The sequence below is a fragment of the Vulpes vulpes genome, chromosome 8, assembly GCF_048418805.1.
Source record: "Vulpes vulpes isolate BD-2025 chromosome 8, VulVul3, whole genome shotgun sequence".
NCBI classification, from domain to species: Eukaryota; Metazoa; Chordata; class Mammalia; order Carnivora; family Canidae; genus Vulpes; species Vulpes vulpes.
This window is the reverse complement of record NC_132787.1, coordinates 21,624,630-21,642,427: the sequence shown is the minus strand read 5'-3', so window position 1 is coordinate 21,642,427 and position 17,798 is coordinate 21,624,630. Positions and strand designations below refer to the sequence as shown.

Sequence of the window (17,798 nt, the reverse complement as noted above, 5' to 3'; positions counted from 1 at the left end):
ATTATAATGAATTGCATTTTGTTAAACTCCCCCAACAACATTTGAGAAAAATGCATTCAGAGTACAAAGTTCTTTTATCTTATATTCAGGTTGTTCTATCTAAACAGCCAGTCTGCTGTTCTGTAGCAGTTAATGGCTCTCAAAGGAACATGCCATGACTTCACTCAGTACAAGTGTCTATACCCTGTGGACACACCCACACAAAACTTGTTGACAGCTACCTCTACAGTATTCCTAGTCGACTCTGGCCCCTAAGAGTTACAAGTGGATATGCTGAGTGTCTCTGTCGGAGCCAACAGCTATAGAAACCTTTTTAAAAAGCATCATCACAGTAGTTCTCCTGGAGTTATTAGCAAGAGTCAGATGAGGGAGTGAAGGGAACATTGTCAAATAAAGCTGGACAGTATAGTGGGGAAATAAAAATTGAGACACCAAAGCAGATCTGATAACATTTCGGTCTATAACATATCCGCTAGGGAAAATAACAGTGTATAAAAACTAAGAGAACTTAAAATTTTTTGAACTATTCAGTATGATTTCATCATGTCACAATATATAATCCTACATTAGTGCTGAGAAAAGCACTTTGCACCAGAAAAATATAATTACATAAATTCAAAGATAAGCACTGCTTTTAATGAGACAAACTTTAAAATCTGTAAGTGACTACTTCTCAGTGACTTTTACTCTCTGCTTCTTGTACATAGTCTCTCAACAGTGTCATAAATACTGGCAACTTGTAAGATTGACAACTCAAGAGAGGAAATATTTCTTAATCAGCTGTTTCAAACTTTTTGAAATAAAGTACATTTATTTAATTTACCTCCTTTCCCCCAATAACTACATATTATTAAAAATAAGGAATGAATTACAGAAAGAATGGCAGTAAATTCACAATAATTTATTACAGGATAAGTTATTCTCAATTAACGAATGTGCAGATATAAACACTATAGAAGTAGAATCCTAGTCACTGAAGACCAAGAATTATCCAAATAGGCAGCACCCCACCCCCAAAGGAAAGGTAATATGATTTTCCAAATGATAACATATTAACCGTTACCTCCTTAAGCTATTTCGGTCTTCTCACAAAGAACAGTTAGGCTAGACAACTGTTATATTACAGCTCCGTGGCCTATTCTGTGCCACCTAGCCTTATGTGCTAGGCCATCATGGGAGCCTCTACAAGCATGTATCTTATCCTGTTCACTCCCACTTTTTATTCCAAATACAGGCCATAGGAAATGGGGAACAATGAGAAGAATCACACCAAAATGTACGCTGCCTCTCTGCCTATCCTTCCCCCTCAACAATTTGGATAGCCTAGAACAGTAGTTCATCAAACTGTCATCCAAGAGAATCCAGTAGCATTACTAAAACTTGTGGGGGTCCAAGAGGTCAAAACCACTAATAGTAACAATACTATTACTACCACAATGTTATTTACCCTTTCCACTCTTTGCACAAGTGCAGAGTTTTCCAGGCGTGATCACAATACAGTGAACACACAACCAGATATACAGATGTCTTCTATTAAGCAATATAGTTAAAGAAATTAGCAAAAATGTGAAACAATGCCACTATTCTGTTTTGAAAAACCGTTTTCATAAAAATGCTATTACGTTACCAAGTAATAGGCTTATTATTTCTATTTTTAAATGAATTAACCAATTTTTTAAATTCTCAGTTTTAATTTCTATTAGGGTACGTATCGACACACCCCATATGGGGATCTTCAATAATTTTCAAGAGTATAAGGTGCCCTTTCAACTAAAAAGTTTGATAGCCTAGGAGATACTGTGGACAGATGCCAGACTAGAGCTTAACTGTGTGAATTCTGAGAGACACACACCTTCTGGTGTCTACCTGTTTATGCAGCCGTTGTTTCTGGGGAAGAAAAAAAAAATCCCTGTATTGGATTTTAGAAACCAAGTAATATTTAAATCCACTAGACAGAACTGGGTTCCCACGGAGTCTTACTGAAGATCATAGCCCAGAAAGAGCCCCCCTCACCCATAGCTACAGAGGGGTAAAGTGGGACTAGAACCCAGTGTTTTGTTACAGGAAAAAGAAAGTCACTTGAATCATAAAACTGAATTATCCTCTCATCTACAGTCTCTTAAAATCAAGTATGGCTGTGGATGCCTACAGTCTCAAAGTAAACAGTATTGATATCAACCGTATTTGATGTCTATAGTCTATCATATGGTCGAGTCAGCATGTTGGACCTTAGTCACCTAAGAGTGACATCACTCATATGGTTGATTCTGAGATGATGATTAGGAACAGAATTTTTCCCTTTGTAATTTCTATGTAAATGATTTTTTTTTCCCCACTACAAATATAACACGAATATTGTATAAAAATCAGAAAGTACCTTTCTGCTTTAACTCTCATTTTGATAAATGCCAAGACTTAAGAAGGCAGCTTAGGACTTCTGCTAGAGCATACACATGCCTAAGAGTATTTCAGGCAGTTGGCTGGAAGACTGCTACAATTAACTCCTCTTTGCAAGTCAGTTTAAAAAAAAAAAAAACAAAACAAAAAACAAAAAATGTGTGTGAGTGCTATTTAGTAGTACTTCTTGGGATGGGGGTCAAATTTGTGAGGACAAAGGTAATATACAAGAGATACGGGAAAGGACAAGAACAGGCAAATTAAACTTTAAGTAGGATTTTAGCTATTGCTGTCTACACTCAACTAGCAAGGAAAAAGCCCTGTTTCTGCTCTGCGGGTTGTGTGTGTGTGTGTGTGTGTGTGTGTGTGTGTGTTTTAACTTGACAAAGCAAAACAGACCTTCTGGGATTAACTTTTTCCTTTTCACGAAGTCACGGGCTTTACGTTGCAGGGTGTTGGCCACCTGTTCTTCCACCACCATCTCTACCTCCACCTCCTCCTTTGTGGCCACAGCAATGTCACAGCCCATACATGGGGGAGGGGAGCAGTCAGGAACTCGGCTGCAGATGCATTTTTTTTTTTTTTCCCAAACACAATAACCACCAACAGTGGTCTCCTCAGCACTTTCCTCGGCTCTTCCGAAACGTGACCTTCTCCTATTACTCCCATGCCCACCCCATACTCCGAAAAGGACCACTATCCGTCCGGTCTGCGCTCGAGGGAGAAGTTTATGCCTCCGTCCTAGAGATGCTGGATGCAGCAGAGGAGGAGGCAGTAACCGAGGCAGCCGAGGGCTGGGAAGGGAGGAAGAGGTGCGGGAGCGAAGGGAGAGGAGAGAGAGAGAGAGAGAGAGAGAGGACGAGGGGGAGGGGCGCCTGGAGAGCATCGGGAGTAACCTCCACCGCACCCGGCCGCCCCGAGGGGCAGCCCGCCCAGCCCGCGAGTTTCTCCGCACCCGGCCGCCTCCGGCCGCGGCTCTCGGGGAGGAGGAAGGAAGGGGTTCCCCGTCCAGGAAGCAGCCCCAGCGGCGGCCGCCTCCAGCCTCACCCTCCTCAGCCCCGCACCGCCCATTCCTCATTCCCCGCGTCGCCGCGTCCCCGCGCCTCCCCCTGCAGACGCCCCCACCCCGCCCGCCCGCCCGCCCGCGGGGGCTCCGCGCCCGCGCCCGCGCCCCCGCCCCGCCCCGCCCCTCCGGGGACCCCTAATTCATTCACTCGCCGCCGGCCCCGCCCGGCGCCGGCGAGGAGGGTCGGGACCGGGGCAGGGGCCCAGGAGGGGTGGTCCGCGCCGTACCTCTCTCCCGCACCTGGGAGCCGCCGAGCCTCTGGCCCCCGCCGCCGCCGCCGCCGCCGCCTTCAGTGCCCGCGCCGCGCTAGCTCCCAGTCCGAAATGGCGGGGGCCGGGAGTACTGGCCGGGCAGCCGCCACCGCCGCCGCCGCCACCGCCGCCGCCGCCGCCGCCGCTGTGCCTCCGCCGCCGCGGCCGCCGCCTAGGGAAATCGAGCTCCGAGCTCACCGATGAGTTCGGGGCCTGGCGGCCGCAGAGGGCAGAACCATCGATGCGCGCGGCGCTCGATTCCTCGCCAGACCGGCGTGCGGGGCGGGAGCGGCTGAGGGCGGTGTGGGAAGAGGGAAGAGAGGGAGCCTGCGAGCGCCGCCGGGGAGGAGGAGGAGGAGGAGGAGGAGGGGGCCGCGCCGGCGGGCGGGGGCGGGGCGGGGGCGGGGGAGCCGGGCCGGCGGAGCCACGGGGGTCTGGGCGGCACCCACGCGGCGGGCTGCGCGCACCGGGAGCCCGCGGAGAAGCCGCGAGGAGGCCGCCGCCCCCCGGCGCCCGCTGCGCTCGGGCGCGTTCAGCGACCGCCGGTCCGCGCAAGTAAATAAACATGCAGGGAGCAAATGGGGGAGGCGACTCCGGGCGCTTAGGGAGCCTGACATCCGGCAGACAGCTCCCCGCCGCCGCTCGCCTGGGGGTTCACCGGCCTCCGCGCCCGGGGGGGGGGGGGGGGGGGGGGGGGGGAGGGGAGCGCCCCAGCCCCAAGCCCACGCGGGCGTGACACAGGCTTTCCCGGAGGAGGTCTGTCTGTTGCTCTGCTGTTGTCTTTAGGGATGTCTCCAAGTCATCACAGGTCGTTCTAGGCAGCGACCTCAAAGGTGCCTACTGCCCGTGACGGCACAAACAAGACAAACTGTTCCAGCAGAAGAGCCCCCGTGATGTTCAGACCTGGGGAGAATCACTCATTCATTAGGAGACCCGAGATTCGTGGGTTCACGTTCAGGGAGTTAACACGTCCAACAACGGAGCCATTAAAACTGCTGCCGTATCCCAGAGTCTGATAAACTACCTAGGAAGGTAAATTGTTGGGGTGGGTTTTAAAAGACCGAGGGAGGCCTGGGGGATCCCTGGGGAGCTCAGGGGTTTAGCACCTGCCTTTTGGCTCAGGGCGTGATCCTGGGGTCCCGGGATCGAGTCCCGCGTCGGGATCCCTGCGTGGAGCCTGCTTCTCCCTCTGCCTGTGTCTCTGCCCCTCTCTCTATGTCTATCATGAATAAATAAATAAACCTTAAAAAAATAAAATAAAGACCGAGGCCTGGCCGACCAGCGTCTGTACCTAATAGGACCACCTGTCTGAATCTCTACTTGCAGTTCTCTCTCTCTCTTGTCCACACCGTAAAACACGAACATAATGATTGTTTTTCAATCTCAGCTATTACCTCACTTAACATAGGCCTTACACCAACTGTCACCCTTTTCTTCCTCCCCCTTATGTGGGCTGCTACCTGCAAGGTTTACTCTGGTCTTTTTCTCCTAGCACCTAGTACCAGGTGGAAAAGACAGAAATGAGGAAGTAGAAGACAGGGAAGGGAAAAGAATGTGTCTACGCTAAGTCAAGTCGTTGCTAAAGGTTTTGCACAGGGACGCCTGGGTGGCTCAGCCGTTGGGCACCTGCTCAGGTCATGATCCCGGAGTCCAGCATCGGGCTTCGAGGACTCTGCTTCTCCCTCTGCCTATGTCTCTGCCTCTCTCTCTCTCTCTCTCTCAGTCTATAGCTTTCATGAATAAATAAATAAATCTTAAAAAAAAAAGTTTTGCACAAATCATCTTATTTAATCATTGCAACAACCTCATAAGGAGGAATATTTTTCACTATTTTACAGAAGAGGAAACAAACAGAGAGGCTAAAAACTGGGCCTAAGTTCACTCAGCTGAAATGAAGTGTCTGTGTCAGTTCATGTTCACTTCTCTGGTCTCAGCTCTAGAGGCTCCCATCCTGCTCAAGTGGCTCCCCATTCCACTTGACTGAAAAGCAAAAATCTCCAGGTCCTACTGCCTTAGGTTATGTAACACCCTTCACCCCTCTCCTCTTTGGCCTCTATCCTACTACCCCGTTCCTCACTTGCACGTGCGGGGTGGCGTGTGTGTACACACACACACACACACACACACACACACACACACTGGTTCCTGGCTGTTCCTTGAAAATGCCAGGCAGGCTTTTCGTGGAGGAATTTGCACTTGCTGCCTCTAACAGAACACATGTCCACTACATATTCACAAATCTTCCTGACACTTACTCAAAAATTTTTATTTGGGGGATCCCTGGGTGGTGCAGCGGTTTGGCGCCTACCTTTGGCCCAGGGCGCGATCCTGGAGACCCGGGATCGAATCCCACATCAGGCTCCCGGTGCATGGAGCCTGCTTCTCCCTCTGCCTGTGTCTCTGCCTCTCTCTCTCTCTCACTATCATAAATAAATAATAAAAAAATTTAAAAAAAATTTTATTTAAACGTCTCCGTCCAGTGAGTTCCTCCCAAAAGACCATCTTTGATATTGCAGCTCTCCCTCCTCCTCCAAAATCCTCTCTCCCTGCTTTATCTTTTTTTCCAAATCACTTACCATTTTCAAATATACTGTACAATTTGTTTATTGTGTTTTACTGTCTTTCTCCCACCAGAATACTAAGCACCGGGAGGGCAGGGATTTTTGTCTATTACTTACCGCTGTATTTCCAGTGTCTATAACACAATAGGCACTTGATAAATATTTATGGAATGTTAAATGAATGAAGTTATGTACCCTCTTTCTGAACTCTATGATTCTAAATCCTCACTTAGAATGCCTTAAACCGACTGTAATCTGTTTTCACTTTCTTTCAAAATCTGCCTTTAAACTCACCCAGGTCACCTTCTGATAAACCACACCCTGCGGAGTCAAGGAAAGTATCCGCACTTAATGAACACAATGAGTTTTGGTAAAATGAGTGAATTTGCACTTACTTGCATGTTGCTCTGTAGTCGCTCTTAAATATAAATTACAGATTTATTTTGTCCAACTCTAAGTACATGATAAGCTCTTGTTTTCCTTGACAGCTGCTAATACAATGTTCTCCCTGTAGTTGGTGCTCCCTAAATCTTAAATAAAGAGGAGGGGGAAAGCGTTATATAGCACTTTTATGCTGATGGTGAAAATTCTGGCATTAGCAGAAACCTAATCCATCTCCATGGTCTCAATTATCATCTCAGTTACCATTCCCAGAGCAAACCTGCATCCCACTCTCTTTTCTGCACACCCTCTACTCCAGTTTTACCTCACACACTTTCTCTCTCCTTCCTTTTCACTCCTACAGCAATGTATGCATATGCTCTGCCAAGCTTTTCCACCCTTCAATCCTGAGTGCTTCCTCAGAAGCCAACATTCTCTTTTTTTCCTTGATACCAGGCTCACAGCAGTGAGTCTCAAAGGGAAGCACCTTGCATACTTATGAAAATGCAAGTTCCTCGGTCTCCCACCCAAAGATCCCATTCAGTTGGGGCAAGGTGATCTAGAAATCTTCATTTTTAACAAATCATGTGATCATAAACTGGTGGTTAGCCGTCTGCAGACTCAGAAACTCGGATCTTGACACGTTGCTCTTGGCATCTACACTGCCTACTGTCTTCTGGGATTTTCTTCCTTAAGCTTGGTGGCTGCGTTGAATAGTCTCCATGGCTCTCCTTTTCTCTGCTCTCCCCAAGGTCAAGCACCAAGATCTATACTGTGATCATGATGAGAAAAGAGAGAAGGAATACCAAAAAGTATAAATTTGGGGATTCAGGGTTGCTCTAAGATATAACTGAGGTTTTTACCCTCTACTGTTACACTCTTCTGGGAAAGCAGCCACATACGCACGTGCCCTTGTGAACATCCTTTTGATCTTGCTTTATGAAGATCATACTGACCTATCCTTCACAAGATACCCTTTTCTGCAGATAAAATGAAAGCCAAAACAACAGGAATTCCTTTGTGCTAGCTGGGTTCTTATGAGATACAAACTGCCAGGACGTGTTCAGAGCACTACAAATACTGAGGGTTTATTTTAAGGAAATAAGGAAACTTTAGAGAAACATATCAGCAGCCAAAACTATTGTTGATTCCAGAAATCAACTGCAGTTCTTATGATTCCACAACAGGCTCTAGTGCCTTGCTCATTCCCTCATTGACAAGCATCTATTGCCCATGCTCTAGTAATTTTGTCATTCTAAATCAGCATCTCTCCGCTTCTTTCTCATATACAGTCCCAACTTCTACTGCTATGTCTGCTTCTAGTGACTACTCTCTGTGACTTACACTTAAAACATCCCAAGAGAGAGGATCTAAGTGTATCGGTCATTCACTATTCAGTAAGGACACAGGGAGGAAAAATTAAGCAGAAAGAGTTACCTGTGGGTACTTTCATGGACTCTCCAGTTTTCTCTGGAGAAATTTGTACCACTAAGGCACTATTTAATTCACCTCCTCAGTATATAATCTCCTCTGGACACTTATTTTATTAGGCTTTATATTCCCTTTCGCATATCTATTTTCCCTGTTAGGTTAATTCCTCAAAGTCTCTGCCCCATTTAACTCTATATCCCATAGCTCTTAGCACATAGTGGGTCCTCTATAAATATTTGCTGAAGTGAATAAAATTATAACAAAACTCCAGCCTTGTATCTACATAGTCACTTCATTCTCATCTAGCCAAATTCCAAGGCCATTTCTAAATGAATATCCTGTCATCATCCTGGATGCCTGTCCAAAACCAAATTCTTCACTTTATTCCCCCAAACCAATTCCCTCTCCCCAAAGTTTTACTTCTTACCCGAGTGGCATCGTGACCCTTCAAAACACTTAGACTTGAAAACTTAAATTAATTTTTAACGCACTCCACATTCAAATTGGTTCGGTTCCCTTTAATTATACTTCCTAAGTATTTTCTCATATCTGTCTCTTCCACATTCCTTCCTTCATGCCTATATTTCTGGAACAACGTCCTCATGATTTCCCTACCTCTTGGCTTTCTTCTTTTCAATTCAGCCCATATGCTGTTGCCAAATTCATCTTCCTTACACATGTCTTTCATCATCATCAAACATTTACTCTGCACCTACTCCATACAGGCTGCAGTCATTACAGATTATATAGTTTTAAAGTGCAAAGAGTTATAAGCTAAGTACCTAATGAGTACCTAAAGATAATGATAATTACCTTAGAAATTAGAGGGAGAAATGATCATTGGTCCCAGGAAAGCCTTCACTCAACCGAATCTTACTTACAAATCTTTAATAACACTTTATATCTGGCTGAATCAGGTCCAAATCCTTGATGCCCAGCTTTTGATCACATTCACAGTCTGGCACCATCCTGCCGTGCAACTTTGTCTTCCACTTTCGCAGAGCAGACTCTCACCTCTCAAGCACATCCCCACTCTATGCCACAAAACCAGGATGTTATTTTTGCTTTTCTTTTAACCTAGCATCTTTTTGCCTCTCCCTTTACTAAGAGTTTCCCTTTCAAGATCTAGAAGTCCTACCTCTGTTATGAAAGCTTTGCTAATTATGCCATTTCTTTTGATCTCTCTATTATTTCATTTGAGTTAATCATGTCTCCCCAAGCAAATTCTATAAAATCCCAGAGGCAAAAACCCTACCTTAGGTGTATGAACCTCCCCCCACCCGCCATGTAAGCCTACTTCACTGCAATTACCCAATAACTGCATGAATACATATACTGTGCTTATCAGCAAGATAAACATGATGAAAGCAACGTTTAAGGATGATCAGGATGGCAGCTAAATGCATAAAAGATTGGAAGGAAAAAGACTGCAGGTAAGGCATTTTGTGAATGGTGTAACAGTACCCAGTGACAGTGCACTGGCTGAATTTACTAGTCCTGGGAGCTAGCACAAATTTGTTCATCTCTGCAAGCTTCTTGCTTAAGGATAGAGCCATGACATAAAAGCTACCATTTGCTAAACTCCTCTTATAAGCCAGATAAGTTTTATGCATAATTTTAAACAAAGAACACATTGATCCCTTATCTGTCCACTTGTCCCCTTCTTCATTGCCACCACTGCTGTCCAAACCACCATCCATTGTCCCCATCCCAGGTGGACAGTCATCTCTAACAAGTCTCCTTGCTTCTACTCTTGTTCCTCTGTCATCCATTTTCCACGAAGCAGCCAGACTGATTTTCTTTTTTTTCTTTTTTTAAAAATTTTTTTTCAGACTGATTTTCAAAATGCAAACTGAATCACATGACTAGAACAAGCTCTTCAAAGGCTTTTCATTGCACTCAAAAATAAAATTCAAATTTCTTCAAGCTATTTCATGACATTGTTTTTACTGGCTTCTGACCATACCATGTAGGAGGACCCTTCTCTCTGGGCTCCAGCTACACTAGCCACCTTTTTCTTCCAAACTCTTTGAGGCCTTGTCCTTGCAAGCTCCTGCCAGCAAGCCTCTTCCTGCCTTTCAGGTGTCAGCTTGAAACCACCACTTCAGTGAGAGATTCCCCAGCATCCACTCTACATCGTCACTCCCCACCCTCTTCCCTCACTTTGACCCTTCAAATAATCACCCTTTAACACAATGGCCTGTCTCCTTCTTTTCCTTAGTGCTCATACCTGAAATTATCTCTGTTGTTTATTTGTTTGCTTGTCTCTTTCTCTGCTGAAATGTACATTTTATGAGCCAAGGACTACTGAATTTTCAGATTTTATGAGCCAGGGAGAGCTTAGCACATAGTAGTTACTTTAATAAAGATTTACTGATAAGTTGCTCTAGAGAAAATAATAGGACAAATAATCCATTCTAAGTAAGGTCTTTGCAAATCAATTTAAGTCTCTTGTTTTTGTTTCTACCTACCTAATGCAATAGTACTTTACATAATGCTTGTTTTGTCTTTAAGGATATTCAAAGGCAGGGGGCACCTGGGTGGCTCAATTGGTTACTTGTCTAATTCTTGATTTGGGGTCACAATCTCAGGGTCTTGATATTGAGCCTCGCTTCTGGCTCCATGCTTGATGCAGAGTCTGCTTGAGATCCTCTTTCTCCCTCACCTTCTGCCCTGCTCCTGCTTGTGCATGCCCACATACTCTTTCAAATAAACAAATAAATAATTTTTAAAAGTCAGATTATTATTTTTTAATTGCTTTCTTCTAGTTCTCCAAGGAGGAGCTCACTGGACTACTATTAATTACAAACCTGAATTTCCTAGTTTCTGTCTTTTCTCCTTAATTACAGTTATTAGATATAGTGGAACATTAGTTCTGGAGTCTAGGAGCATTAACCCTTTGGGACCAGGCTTCTAATTTAGTATCCACACGTCCTCAGCTAAAAGAACCAAGTCACCTTTTTTTGCTCAATTCTTCTAGTTTCTATGGAAGATTATTTGCCTTGTCAAATGTCCAGTGAAAGCTAAGATATAGGAGTTTGTGAATGTACCAAAAAGATAAGAGGACCAGTCATTCAGATGCTGAAAACTCAAAAGAACTTGGTTTTCATTAAAAGGGTGATTCTTCTTCTTCTTCTTTTTTTTTTTTTTAAGATTTTACTTATTTATTCATGAGAGACACAGATAGAGGGGAAGAGACATAGGCAGAGAGAGAAGCAGGCTCCTTACAGGGAGCCTTATGTGGGACTTGATTCCAGGACCCTGGGATCAAGCCCTGAGCCAAAGGCAGACGCTCAACCACTGAGCCACCCAGGCGCCCCAAGGGTGATTATTTGTCTTATCAGGGGTCTTTGAATGTGTGGAGAGGTTATAAATGGAAATATAAATGATTTTTCACATTATTCTGAATTATTTTCATGAATAATTCTAGTGAATGCATAAAATAAGTCTATCCTAATGTGTGTACAAACCTCAACAACCCAAATATTATGGTTTGTTTCAGACCCTTAAGAAGTCTGTGTTAGTTTATCTGACAATTTAGTAACCATTCATTCATTCATGTATTCATTTAGCAAGTGTTTGCTGAGTACTTAATAAACCAGGTACTCTTTGGGGTACCTGACACATTGATGCACAACACAAAAAAACATCTGCTCTCTTGTAAATCACATTCTAAAACAATGGTTCTCAGACTTGTTGATTTCAGAATCCTTTCACACACTTAAAAATTATGGAATTCTTGGGACACCTGGGTGGCTCAGCAGTTGAGTATCTGCCTTTGGCTCAGGGCCTGACCCCGGATCGAGTTCCGCATCGGGCTCCTTGCATGGAGCCTGCTTCTCCTCCCTCTGCCCATGTCTCTGCCTCTCTTTCTGTGTCTCTCATGAATAAATAAAAAAATCTTAAAAAAAAAATTATGGAGTTCCTTGTCTATTCATTTTAAATAACAGTAGTAAACTTATTGAATGTTAACATAAAAAAACATTTTATGAAAATAACCTATATCTTGAAAAATAATGAAAAGAATAGCACTATTTTAACATGTTTGCAAATCTCTGTAATGTCTGGCTTAATACAAGAAGATAGGTTCTCATATCTGTTCCTGTATTCTATCTATTTAGAATGAAACAGCCTCTAGAAAATTCCAACGTACACTCATAAGAGAAATGAAGATGAAGAAAGAAAATAATAGCTTGGTGTTATTATAAATATGTTTGACCTTTCAGACCTCCTAAAAATGTCTTAGAACATTCAGAGGTGCCAGGACCACACTTTGAGAACTACTGTTCAAAAGAAATTTTGTTCAATTTTTTTGGTAGTAAAACAAGGCCAGATTTAGTAATTAGCTTTTTCCAAAATTATTGTTTTATGTCTCAGAATAGGCTGAGTCCCTATTATACGGTATCCATTGATAATAGTATTTGGAAGAAGTTATCACTAAGATAATATAAAAAGGTAAAACAGATGCCCCAAATAATGTACTTCCTTACAATAATTGAAAATTCTTTTTTTTTAGGTCAGTTTTGTGTTCTTCAGGATCTTGAAGTACTTTACAGACATTACTTAATTGAATTTCCCAGAATGCCAAGGAAATGTTTCCAAATACAATTTTTGTGCATTTTGCAAATGGTTTAACTGACACAGTGGCAGGGCTTGTCCTGGCTTGAAGAAAAGCTGTGAGTAGAGACAAAGAATTACCATGTATTTATTATGGCTATAAACACACTACAAATCTTCCTTAACTTATGATGAGGTTACATCTCCTAGTAACCCCATCATAAATTGAAAATATCTAAAGTCAAAAATGCAAAGAATACACCTAAGCTACCACATATCATAGCTTAGCCAAGCCTACTTTAAAAATGCTCAGAACCCTTACATTAGCATACACTTGGGCAAAATCATCTAACACAAAGCCTATTTTATAAGTAGAGTGTGGAATATCTCATGTAATTTATGGAATACTGTACTGAAAGTGAAAAACTAGAATGGTTGTACAGGTACAGAATGATTGTCAGTATACTGGTCGTTTACCCTCCTGACTGCATGGCTGACTGGGAGCTGTGGCTGCCACTACCCAGCACCACAGGAGAGGATCATAATGAGTATCACTAGCCTGGGAAAAGGTCCAAATTCAAAATTCAAAGTATGGCTTCTACTGAATGTGCATGGCCTTCTCACCACTAAAAGTAAAACATTATAAGTTGAACCATGGTAAATTGGGGACCATCTGTATATATTCTCCAGATTATTTTAACTCATCAGCCTCATCACAAGTATGGATAATGTTATAATCAAAGTTTTACTCTCAATGTCTCAACAATACTTGATCTCTTTCTCTCCCTCCTTCCTTCCTTACCTTTCTTAAAAAATTTTTTAAAAAGACTTTATTTATTATTCATGAGAGACACACAGAGAGAGGCAGAGACATAGGCAGAGGGAGAGGCCGGGCCCTCTGATGCTGGACTCTATCCCAGGACCCTGGGATCGTGCCCTGAGCCAAAGGCAGACGCTCAACCACTGAGCAACCCAGGAGTCCCTTTTCCTTCCTTCCTTCCTTTTTTTTTTTTTTTTTTTTTTTAATAAAAACAACAAGGACAACAACAACAAAACCAAAACTATGAAACTTCTCAGACACTAAATCTTAGCTCAGCTCCATAAAACACCTTGGCTTTCTGGAAGTCATCATTAGGTGATATCAAACACTGACGTTCAGGTCAATCACAATAAAACCTCATCACTCCTTTGTTCAAAACCTCCAATAACTTCCCATCTCATTCAAAGGCAGAACTCTCAAAATGATCTATGAGGAGGTCATTCCTAATTTCCTCATTGTATATCCTCCTTTTTTTTTTTTTTTGGTGTGTGCTCCAATACAACTTTATTTATAAACATTGACCTTTTTTTCATGTGACTTTCACATACCAGAAAATATTCTTTTGCTTTTTTTCAACCACTTAAAAATGCAAAACCATTCTTAGCTCCTAGACAGTATAAAAACAAGTGGTGGGCCAGGCTGCAGGCTGTAGTTTGATGACTCCTGTCCCAGAGGGCAAATTTCCAGCAAGTTCCCTAGAGCGGATTTTCAACAAGCCCTACCAGTGCTGCGCCACAGCAACTCCTCTGCTTTTCAGTGAGCCACACCTGCCCTCTCGCACAGGGTCTGGATCTCAGCCCAGGGTGTGGGGTTTAGGGGATGTAGAGTGTCCCTTCCTTGGGTGCTGTGTCTCAGCCCTGGAGGTAGCGGCTTCTCCTTATTATCTCCTATTCCCATTGTCTTTAAAGTTCTCATCACTTTCTACTAGCTATATTAATTTCTATTACTGCATAACAAAGTACCACAGATTGAGCATCTTAAGGCAATAAACATTTATTACCTCAGTTTCCATGGTCAAGAGTCTAGGCATAGCATAATGGGTCCCTTTTCCAGTGTCTTGAGACTGCAGTGAAGATGTCAGCCAGGGTGGTGATCTCATCTGGAGCTGGGGTCCTTCTCCAAGCTCACTGGTTTTTGGCAGAATTTAGTTCTTGTGGTTGTGGTAGTGAGGTGCTCTGCTAAGCCTGCCATGACCCTCTCACATCAGGACAGTTTGCCTGAAGGCTAACAGGAGAGCACATCTGCAATTTCTGCTTCTTATGGCACACTTACCTTTAGGCACTCTTTTGTAATTTCCCTTTTAATTCAGTCAAGTGATTAGGGATCTTAATTACATCAGCTCCTCCTCCTCTTTTGATGTCACACCAGCCTCCTCTTGTTCCCTGGACAGACTGGCATACAGTCACCTCAGGGCTTCTGCACTTAGGGTTCCTCCTACCTGGAAGGCTCCTCTCCTCAGGTAACCACATGATTCACTCTCTCACTGCCTTCAGGTCTTTGCTGAAATGCCTCTTTCTCAATGAGGTCCCTGACCACCTTATTTAAAATTGCACCTTCCACTCCAGAACTCTCTTTCCTTTATGTGCTTTGCTTTTATCCTCAGATCACCATCTGTCACACAATATGTTTGACTTATTTATTTGTTCACGGTCCGTCTTCTCCCCACTAGAAACTAAGCTATACGTGAGCTAAGATTGGTATCTGTTCTATTCACTGGTGAATTCCCATCACCAGAATACATAGTAGACAGTCAAAAAATATTTGTTGAGTAAAAAATACAGAAATCCTAAAATAAACTTTGACATGTGTCAGAATGATGAGAATGTGGCCAACAAAGAAAATATGCCAAAATATAATTAATATGTACTTCCAAAAAACCATCCTGAAGTAAGCTATTACATCAACAAATAAGGACAAATGGACAGTCTACTCCATTGTTTTTTCTGGTTTCAGAATTTTATGCAGCTTGTATTTTTAAAAGTTAATGGTAGGGGACACCTGGGTGGTTGAGCATCTGCCTTTGGCTCAGGGCATGATCCTGGGGTCCTGGGATCAAGTCCTACATCAGGCTTCCCGCAGGGAACTTGCTTCTCCCTCTATCTGTGTCTCTGCCTCTCTCTGTGTGTCTCCCATGAATAAATAAAATCATTAAAGAAAAAAGTTAATGATAGGATTACCCAAAGGAGTTCTGCTAATAGAAAAAAAAAATGTGAACAGAGTACAAATTCTCCTCATGATTTTATAGGAGGGAAGGTACTTAAGTACCTTCAAACATATTCTGTGTACTTTGTGCTTTTTTCTTTATGGTGTAGGATACTTACAAGCCTGAAATCAGTTTTATGAAAATGAATAAAACAAAACAAACCCTCAATAACCCATGTAGTGTTCCAAATGAAAATTTGTTATTATTAAATGTATTTGTATCTAAAATTAAAGAGTGAATTCTGTGCAATTGTATATAATTGTTGAGAGAGTTTGAAAAATCAAAGCTCAGAAAACAGAGGTAAGAACGAAGAAAGAAAAAATCTAGGTCTAGTTAAGACTGGGAATACGCACGTGTGTGGATGGTGGGGAAGTATGTTGTATGTGTGGGCTTTACCGACACTGAATAATCCTTGATGGTGACAGGATCATCAAGGCTAGAGGTTTTTAACTGACAAGGTGTTAAGATGTATTTAGTGGTGAGGATATCCATAAGTCATTTCTAATTAATGTTAAAGCATTTCATACTTGAATTGACTTTAAAATTTTAATTTATGGTCAGGTTTAACCCTAGTACATGCTTCTCAAACTGAAGTGCATATTCCTATGCTCTCTTGAGTAGGACTTGCAGCTAGTTCCCATGGAATTATGTGATGACTGTGATTAACTCCAATCCTTTGTATCTCAGATGGAAAAGATTGGGGATCCATTGGTCTGGTTCTTTTTCTAAGGAAAATCAGAAATTCTCCAAGGAAAAGCAAAAAAAAAGAAAGAAAAGCTTTGATGCCATTATCAAGAGACTGTTGGGCTATCTTCCTCAAATATTTCTGGAATAGAACACTTGAAAACCGTTCATCATGAGCTTGCATTCAGATAGAGGTAGGCTGCTGCAATGAGTGTAATTACACATGCTGAGATGTGAGTTTTAAAATCCTGACATAGGGATCCCTGGGTGGCGCAGCGGTTTGGCGCCTGCCTTTGGCCCAGGGCGCGATCCTGGAGACCCGGGATCGAATCCCACATCGGGCTCCCGGTGCATGGAGCCTGCTTCTCCCTCTGCCTCTGTCTCTGCCTCTCTCTCTCTCTCTCTCTCTCTCTCTCACTGTGTGCCTATCATAAATAAATAAAAAATTAAAAAAAAAAATAAAATCCTGACATAGGAACGCCTGGGTGGCTCAGTGGTTGAGTGTCTACCTTTGGCTCAAGGCATGATCCTGGGGTCCTGGGATCAAATCCTGCACCAGGCTCCCTGTGGGGAGCCTGTCTTTTCCTCTGCCTATGTCTCTGCCTTTCTCTCTGTGTCTCATGAATAAATAAACAAAAAAATTTTAATTAAAAAAATCCTTACATAGTGCAATGTTATGCCCTGAGACATTAGCCTATAAAACAATATCAAAAAGTAGATTGCTTTTGGTTTTCTCTCAAATCTGAGAATTCACAAAGTATCTGAGAAGAAGAAGAAAAAAAGCATCCACTTTGTAAAAAAAAAAAAAAAAAAATTGGGACCTATTAGGTTTCAGTAACATCTCTACCCAAAATAGTAAACAATGTATGGAATGGTGGTTATTTTTCCTTATGTGCTGTTGAAGAAACAAGCTGTTTTGGAATTTTGCATCTTGTATGCAATCTTATTGCTATAAATTGAAGAAAGATGTGTAGTATCGCTATGGCACTGACTTACCATAAAGAGCTGTAATAAATAAATAATGAAGATGTTATCAATTCAAGACACTGACACAGATACTGAATAGTAACGCTGTCAAGTATATTTAGTTTTACACTGACCATAATACACATTACTCCTCAGATGGGCTTTTGCACTGGGTTCCTAACTTGCCCCACTGACTCTTCAAATCTACTTCATATACTATTTTTAGACGAATGCTCTTGAAGCACAACAATGACATCCCATGCCCCCACCCTGCCGCCTTGTTTAGAAATCATAAATACCTCCAGAATAAAGTTCAAATCTGGATCTGCTTTTCCAACCTCATTTCCCACGAATATTCCCCTTTTGGTGTTGATTTGAAGCTAAACTACTTCCCTCCTTGCCCTACCTCCAAGACGTTGTCTGCTGCCTATAATTCTTACTTCCAAGTCTGAATCCTCCCTAACTCTCACGCATTTGCAAA

The 17,798-nt window shown here is 42.7% G+C and overlaps 1 protein-coding gene across 2 annotated transcripts in view; it reads right to left on the bottom strand.

The window, feature by feature from the left end:
* KRAS (KRAS proto-oncogene, GTPase) overlaps positions 1-3,995 on the bottom strand; it is a 38,893-nt gene extending 34,898 nt beyond the window's left edge. Inside the window, exon 1 of one of the 2 annotated variants that reach the window (XM_072765732.1) lies at positions 3,691-3,995. The gene's annotated coding sequence lies outside the window, so the exon portion shown is untranslated. The remainder of the gene's footprint in view (positions 1-3,690) is intronic. The other variant, XM_072765733.1, reaches the window with a different exon arrangement.
* Positions 3,996-17,798: the final 13,803 nt, after the last annotated feature.